Source organism: Dasypus novemcinctus, chromosome 7 (assembly GCF_030445035.2).
Source record: "Dasypus novemcinctus isolate mDasNov1 chromosome 7, mDasNov1.1.hap2, whole genome shotgun sequence".
Lineage (NCBI taxonomy): Eukaryota > Metazoa > Chordata > Mammalia > Cingulata > Dasypodidae > Dasypus > Dasypus novemcinctus.
In genome coordinates this window covers 139424271-139433368 of record NC_080679.1, presented here as the reverse complement: position 1 = coordinate 139433368, position 9098 = coordinate 139424271, and the positions used below count along the sequence as shown (strand labels likewise).

At 40.2% G+C, this 9098-nt stretch overlaps 1 pseudogene; it reads right to left on the bottom strand.

Moving 5' to 3' along the window:
- Window positions 1-620: 620 nt before the first annotated feature.
- Window positions 621-982, bottom strand: LOC131279253 (cyclin-dependent kinase 2-associated protein 1 pseudogene; annotated as a pseudogene).
- Between the last annotated feature and the right edge of the window lie 8116 nt (window positions 983-9098).

Sequence of the window (9098 nt, the reverse complement as noted above, 5' to 3'; positions counted from 1 at the left end):
TTTTTTCCCAGACATTTTGATCAACTTACAGGAAACACAAAACTGAAAGCTACACAGTCTCAGTATGAAAATTTTGGGGGATCCTTGTTCGGTATGATAGATTGCTCTTCTGTATTTATAACTTGTGCACTTTTTATTTGACTTCAAAGCACTAATAGTCATGCAAATGCTTAAGCAAAAAGTTATATTAAGCAGAATCTACACTGTATTGCCAAACTGGGACTGGCTACTAAGAAAAGCGTGCTGTCAGTATTTGCTAAAAACAGAATCCTTAGAGTTGTATTAGCTTATGAAAATAACAACTTAGGTAACATAAATATATTCAAGAGAAGATTAAAGTGAGATACTGGTATCTTGGAGGCAAACTATAGTTTGATGTAAGATAGGTAACTTTTCCATGTATTATTTTTTTAATCAATGCTTAAAAAAATACCCGGGTACTTCCTAACTACTTAAAACACAAATCCTAATCAACTGCAAAATTTTTTCTCAATCTTAGTCGGTAGGTTCAGAGCCTAATGAACCATGAAAACAAACTGTTAACATTTTGAAAACAAAAGAGTTACATCTGAACAGGTAGATGAACTGTAACTTCTCATCTTGTAAAGATGGAAAGCCTTCAAAGCTAACGAGGTGGCTAGGATCTGGCATTCTGTTCTGTTTTGGCCAAGCACTCCCGAACCAGTCCTCTAGCATGAATGATGCCTCGTTTCAATCTCTTCATGGCGCTCTTGCTCCCTGCGTAGGTGGGTCTGATCTCTTTCCCCAGCTCTTTGATGATGGCCAGCAGCTCAGCATATTTGCTTTGGGGCACCTGGCTCTTCCCAGTTCCCTGGGTGTAGCCAAGGGATGGCCGCCATAGTCACTCAGCAGCTGGTGGTACTGCGAGGATGTCGCCATGCTGGTAGAAGGAGAGTGGACACTCCAGCCGCTTGAGGGAGGCGGCGGGCATGTGCGCATTCAAGTTCAGTTTGTAAGGCATCCCCGCGGGCGGCGGGGCGCAGGGTGTGCGGGGCTGGCCCGCGGTGGTGGCTGTGGCAGCAGTGAGGCGGCGAGGGGGCGCTGCGCCCGTGGCCCCTGCACCCGTTCGTGCGCCCGCCGGTCTCCCGCGCACTTTTTGTTGGCGGCTCGGGCCGCACCGGCAAATATCTAGGTCTGTCTTTATCATCTAGATATTGGCAAACCCAGCAATCAGTTAAATTTATAATGCTAGAAACCCATAAATAACTGGAGTTGAGCTAGATCTAACTTTAGAGAAGTAGCAGTGATTAATAGTGATATAGCCTGTGCATAAATTCAAAATTGTTTCCCAGTGTACCTGGTCCCCAAAATAGCCAAATAAGTAATATAGGCCCTACAGTCTCTGAATGATCAGATACGATGTGAGACTAAATGTGTATTTAGGGTTGCTTCCAGATGAGATATGGAAGATATGCTAATCCAAGCTGCCTTGGATGTGGAGAATATGTAACTCGCCTGGAGGAAATAACCTATCTGATACTAAGATCAAACACTGAAGAACCTAACCAGAGGTCTGTTTGCCATCACTGTTAGTCTCCCTAATCCTATATCCTCTGTATAAAAGGGTCTGAAAAAAGCTATTCGGGCCTCGGTTTTTATTAGGACAAGAGTCCACTGAGCCCAGCCGGTTGAAATAAACCAACTTCCTTCTCGGTACCCTCGTGTCCTGGTCTTCGATACCTCACACACCTGATTTCTCTACAACAATAGCATTGCTTTTTAAATTTTTAAAATCACTTAATAAGTTGTTTCTTTGTAAATCAATCAATAATATTTTACACCATGCTTTAAAATTTAGGTAATCAAGACCACATTAATAATCCATAGGCATTTAGAATGAGATTCCATTTGCTCAGTTTGCATTGTAAGCAGCATAATCACTGCAAAGATATACTCTGAATGTATATTTAATTATCTCATTTATACTAACTCTTCTAAGAAAGGATGTATTCTGTTTAGCTCTAGCTGGAGGTATCAAATTAAAAATTAATTAAGCTTTACTGTATTTGAGAATAGCTTTGGCTTAATTACCAATACCTTCAGCCATTTGTTTTATATTTACATACGTATACATGGGTAAGTCATATGTGGATGTGTTTATTGTTTTTATGAAGTCTATCTATAACAATCTACTGCTAACAACAGACACACTATTGACCCGACCCGCGGATCAGTAGAACCAAGACCTGAGGGAGGGATTGGGAATGAAAAGGGACAAGAGACACAAAGAATGGAGACAAGACAGGATTCTGATCAAGTCTCGTTTATTGAGGGTCAATCAGGGGTATTTATAGCCAGGGATGAATGAGGTGGTACATACTGATGACAACACATGTGTCAGTAAATGATTGATTAGCTAGATTTTGATTCTCATGCCACACACATGTGCAGATGGTTATTTGGCAACGTCAGTGGAAAGACTTTCCTGCTCTTTAGGGAGTGCCCAATTGGAGCCCGGGGGAGTGGTGTAAGAATAGAAACTTAATTGCTTCAGCGAGGGTGGGGAAATGGAAACTTAACCGGGTTAGTATCTAAAAATAGCGCTTAGCAACAAGATGACCAATACAACACCTGTGCCAGAGGCAGCTTCCCCCACACTATGTTGCTGTTTAAAATTGGCCCTCAGTTCTGTTCTAAACTCATAGTTCAGTTTATTTTATTGCCCTCAACTTGTCATAACCAGAAGCAAAACACTGGAACTTTAAATTAAAACTCAACTCCACTTATCTAAAGGTTTGTTTATTCATACTATTTTGCTGAAGGACTCATACATATATATAAATCAATAAATTAATCTGTGCAGTTTGACAGCAATATTAGAATCCCATGACCCTGTAATTAATTCTTGAAGGAAGTGATGTATATTTTCTGGATAATTTAGAGAAATGTTGACCTTTCCAGCTATTTTTTAAAAAATGAACAGTTCTTCCTTTTAACTAATTTATGAATTAATCCTTCTGAATTCACTTGTTTCTGAAACTGGTCTTAAGTAAAGTTCTGATGTCTAGGCAATTAATAGAGACTGTGTAATCCTGTCTAAGAAGACACTTCAAAGTGAATTAAACTGTTTTTCACTTGAGAGAAACAAACAATTCCCACCAAATCCTGAAAATGTATGTCACATTGGACCTCCCAGGACAACTCCGCATTTTACTGCAGAGCTTTAAAAAAAGTTGTACTGGCTCTTCTGAAAGACTCTCAATGGACAATATCATCACCACCTATACCTGGAGAACAAGTGGTACATTTTTTTACTTCAGTGGCAGAGAATATAACTACCAATTTCTATTTATCTGTAAAGAATATCTTTTAAAGATTTTTTTCTCTGCCCTTCCTGCCCCCCATCCCCAGCCATTTGTTCTCTGTGTCCATTTGCTGTGTTCTTGTTTTTGTTGGCTTCTATTGTCAGCGGCTTGGGAATCTGTGTCTCTTTTTGTTGCATCATCTTGCTGCATCAGCTCTCCATGTGTGTGGTGCCATCCCTGGGCAGGCTGCACGTTCTTTCATGCTGGGCAGCTCTCCTTACGGGGCACACTCCTTGCACATGGGGCTCCCCTACACAGGGGACACCCCTGTGTGGCACGGCACTCCTTGTGCACATCAGCACTGCACGTGGGCCAGCTCCACACAGGTCAAGGAGGTCTGGGGTTTGAACTGTGGACCTCCCATGTGGTAGACAGACACCCTAGCCACTGGGCCAAGTCTGCTTCCCTGTAAAGAATATTTTAAGAGACTCTGAAAGAGCAGAGTAAGGATGAGAAGATTTAAGAGTATCTAAAATTTAAATAATAAATCTCACAAAATTTATCTCCTTAAAAGAAATGTACTAAATAATGTATATGTGAATACCCTACTTATATTTTGAAAAATCAGTTATTTTTATTTAAGTGAAGGTAGAAATGAATTAAAATATGAAGGATAGAGTTAAAAAACCAGCTATATAACCAATTCAAATTACATTAAAACCCAAACATGAACTATAAACAGAAGTGAAATTTTCATTCACTAAACCCATCCCCTCCCCTAGTAGGTAAATTATATTAAGGAGAAGAATTCTACATGAACTGAGATACTTTTAAGCTTCAATATGTATGAAAACATAAAAATAAATTTAATGTTGCCAAAATAACCAGCTATATAGCCAATTCAAATTACATTAAAACCCAAATATGAACTATAAAGAGAAGTGAAATTTTCCTAAAATGAAATGAATATTCACTAAACCATATCCCCTCCCCAAGTAGGTAAATTACATTAAGGAGAAGAATTCTACATGGACTGAGATACTTTTACACTTCAATATGTATAAAAACATAAAAATAAATTTAATGTTGCTAAAATAACTATCTGAGTTTTTAGAGTTACATAGTTAGAAATATATAATTCTACTCTTACAAACAAGTCAATTAGGAGAAATAAGTTAGCATAATCATTTGAACTAGCTGCCTACATATTGGGCAGGCCTTATTTTGTTTTTTGTGGGTTTTTTTTTTAGCTCTTTTGAACATGTAAAACAATCCATAAGATGTCCTTTTTTGATGATACAGTCAATTTTAGGTCACAAGGTTCAATGGCACAAAGATGGAAACTAGATTCCATGCATTTTTCTTTATCTTGTGTTTCATTCCTCTCAAACTCTCGGACAGCTTTAATTTTTTTTTAATTTTTAAAGAAGCTTTAGATTATATAAATGTTTAATAAAAAATATAGGGGATTCCCATAGTCCCCAACCCCTCACCCTAACCCTCCCACACTTTCCCACATTAACATCTTTCATTAGTGTGGTAAATTTGCTACAATTGATAAACACACATTGAAGCATTGTTATTAACAATGTACTATAGTTTCTATTATAGCTTACACTCTGCCTTACCCAATTTTATAGGTTATGACCAAATGTAATGGCCTATACCTGTCATTGCAATGTCATGCAGGACAATTCCAATGCCCCAAATGTCCCCATATTATATCTATTCTTCCCTCTCCCTCACCTCAGAACCTCTGGTGGCCACTACCTTTACATCAATGATAAAAGTTCTTCCATTGCTAGAATAATATTAAATCTATAATAGAATAATACTAAGTCTACTTTAGTCCATTGTTCACTCCCCAGTCTTGAGAATTTCAGGATGGTGATCCCACTGCTTCTACTTGAGAGGGGGCTTAAATCCCAATGGGCAGATGGCTGACATCTTCTTACTGGTATAAATGTTGCTACTAGAAATTGATGGCTGAGAATAGCCCTCATTTTCTTGGGATTGGGAGGCTTGTGTGATTTTATTCTTTTCCTCTATGTCATTTTTCTGAAATCAGAAACATTAAAGTCCTCTTCTACACATGTGTTGAGTTTTCTAGTATGGCTTTCCCAGGTATTTTCCCTTTATCATTTCCTTTATCTTCAGGAAGCCAATTCTCACATCTGTTGTAATGCATTTCCACAAGGGAAGGATACATTTCATTGCATGAAGTACATTTCCCACAGAGAGCTAAGGAAATTTCAGGATCTTCTTCAGATGAGTCTGTATCACTCTCCCCTGCTTGATATACAGTAACTTGATAAACCTGATCATCTTCATATGAGAGTTCTTGTCCTTCTTCACTAATCTTCTGAATCAAGAGATTCAACTTCAAATTATACACTGAATTGATCTGAAACTGAATCCTGATTCAACCAATCACCAGAATGTTCACTTAAACCAGTATCAACATCCAGATTTGATAGTCTCCATTGATTCACTCCTACAGAATCTTTTACACCATATCTTCCTTATTATAGAGCAAGACTTTCATCAGAGGAAAGGTAAATGCTAGCAGATTTGTGGTGCTTTCTCTGTTGTCCACCAGCTAAGTCTTCTGAATTTTCTGTCTCACTAATTACTCTCCTTTTAGATGAAGGTCTAAAAATCAAATTTGAGGATGAAGGTTTCTCCTCCTACACCTCTTGCACAGGGTCCCTTTGATGGCTGCCATCTTTTTTTTAAAGATTTATTTTATTTATTTCTCTCCCCTTCCCCCTCCCCTGCCCCAGTTGTCTGTTCTCTGTGTCCATTTGCTGTGTGTTCTTTGTCTGCATCTGTTGTTTTCAGCGGCATGGGAATCTGTGTCTCTTTTTTGTTGCATCATCTTGTTGTGTCAGCTCTCTGTGCATGTGGCACCATTACTGGGCAGGCTGAACTTTCACACTGGTGGGCTCTCCTTATGGGGTGCTCTCCTTGTGATGGGGCTCCCCTATGCAGGGGCACCCCTGCGTGGGGCAGCACTCCTTGTGTGCATCAGTGCTGCACATGGGCCAGCTCCACATGGGTCAAGGAGGCCCGGGGTTTGAACCGCAGACCTCCCATGTGGTAGACGGACACCCTATCCACTGGACCAAGTCTGCTTCCTGATGGTTGCCATCTTGAAGGTGATGCCTGTTTTCACTTAGAGATGCACCTGAATCTGATGGTTCCTGCTGGTTGACTACTACCAGCTTTCTGTAGACATTTTCCTGTGTTCTTTCACAGAGGAGCTTGGCACTACAAACAACTCCCCTAGAAGATAATTTAAACAATATGTAATATATTATTGTTTCTCATCACTTGGTCATAATATAGTGGCCAAGATAAAATATAATGTCTTTCATTGTGTGTGTTTTTGTGCACCAACAGACTTTAGCAACTTCAGTAATGATTGTTTTGTTCTAACCAGGGTCTCTGGTTCTGAAACAGGAATCTGTGAGGCGCTCATAGCATATCAGTAGATAGATAATTGTTGATATTGCACATTTGCCATGCAGGGTTTTTCATGCCTACAGTGGGATCTTTTGAGGCTCCCCAGTTCTGTTCATGGGGCACATGGAAGCCTGCGTGTCAATTTCACACCACTATTGTATTCCAACACATTAGGTTGGGAATAGGAGATCCCTTGAGGCAAAAGCATCAGAACCTGAGTCAGAGGCTCTGACCAGAAAAAGGCTCAACTTCTTGCTCCATCCCCCTTCCAGTCACACAGGGTAACACAAGCCCCAAACAAAAGGAACAAAGGTTGCTAATAGCCATGCTCCCCCCTCTTCCCATCTGTCCTCTTGATAGTGGGAGGCCACTGGGGCTGGGAAGCTAAGTATGGAGGCCCCCCCCAACCTCCTGAGAACCCATATGGATCAGAGCATTCTGCTTTGATGCCTTGAGAGACATGCTTGTTGTCTCTGCTAACTAAAAGGGAAGAAGATTAGAGCTCTTCTGTTTTACTTAAGCTCTTAGATGCTCTTATCTTTTTAAACAAAAGAAGCAGCATTTGGAAATGTACACACACATCTTGTCTATTCTCCTGTATGTAGCCAGAAATGAAGCAGTTGCTTACAGATAATAAAATGCTTCTCAGTTTTACTACTGTGTGGCTAGACTGGTAAGAGGATGTGTCTGTCCCCTTGAAGCTGGCACATGGTCTGTATGAATGCCCAGAGCCTGGAGAAGCCATGGGCTCCCACCCAGCTCTTCAGGATGACAGTGGCCCTCCATCCTGCCATCCTCCCCAGCCCAAGGCTGTGCTACTTATATGTCACCAGGTCCTTGTCTGGTCAGCACCAATGTGAAACACCCTTCTCCATTCTAAAAGATTCTAAAAAGGAATCTTGTGTGGCTCTTTTAATACTATTACTATGTAGCAAAAGTTTTCTCTTCCTTTCTAGCATGGTATTTTTTGTTTGGGTTTTGTTTTTGTGCTGAAATGACAGTTCTCTTTCTTGCTCAGTCAGCTTCACATCTGTTCTGTATAATATACCATGGCCAGACTCGGTAAAGGCTCAGCACACCAGTGTCTTCCCAGCTCATGTCCATGATAAAACAGCCCACTTCCCTAATTGGCTGACCAACCTTGTGGGTTTAAATTATGTGACACGGACAATTTTTCCAAATTGAGTACTTTCAGTTGTTCATATGACCCTCATGGTATTCACGATATATGTAGGTTCACAACAGAAGATGATACATTATCAATATGATACCTAAATCATAGACTGTATATGTCATCATTTATAACAATGTAACTTCATCAAGAACTTGCCTCTGAAAGTTCTTTTTTTCAGATTTGTGCTAACATGGGGGTCAGGGACTGATTCCACAGGCATCATGTAGACATCAGACAAGGTTGTTTTCAAGTACCATTGTTTAAAAGAAAATATTTATTTTGCTCCATAATGATAGCAATGTATGTAATCTCAGCCCAAGTTTAAATATTTTTAAGGTACTATGAACTTAGGGCAGCACTGGGCAGTTTAGCACTTGCTGAAATGTGTTCAGTGTTCAATTATATTTGTGCACATTTCTTTACTGTACAATAAGGAAAACAACATTTAATTTTCTAATTATCCAGAGAAAGTAATGTAAAACAACATTTTACTGAGAAATAAGACATATTTCTTGTTGTTTTTCAGGGGGTTAGGATTGTTTTCTTTGCTCTATTTATTTTTAAAGTTCTTTTGCATTCTCCTTTTCTTTTTTTTTAATTTTTTAAAAAAGATTTATTTATTTTATTTAATGTCCCCCCCTCCCCTGGTTGTCTGTTCTTGGTGTCTGTTTGCTGCGTCTTGTTTCTTTGTCCGCTTCTGTTGTCGTCAGCGGCACCCGCTTCTGTTGTCATCAGTGGCACGGGAAGTGTGGGCGGCACCATTCCTGGGCAGGCTGCTCTTTCTTTTCATGTTGGGCGGCTTTCCTCACGGGCGCACTCCGTGCACGTGGGGCTCCCCCACGCGGGGGACACCCTTGCGTGGCATGGCACTCCTTGCGTGCATCAGCACTGCACATGGCCAGCTCCACACGGGTCAAGGAGGCCTGGGGTTTGAACCGCGGACCTCCCATATGGTAAACGGACGCCCTAACCACTGGACCAAAGTCCGTTTCCCTGCATTCTCCTTTTCATATATTTCCTTCATTTTACTGAAAGTTGTCCTTTATTCTTCAACCTTGATCTTTTTGTCTTCTAAAAATGCCATATTTGCTTAATGAAACCTCAGGGAAATGATAATGCCTCATACACACTGGATGTGTCACTTGTCTTTATTTTATTTGGTCATTAAATTTTTGTTTGGGGGAAGAGACATG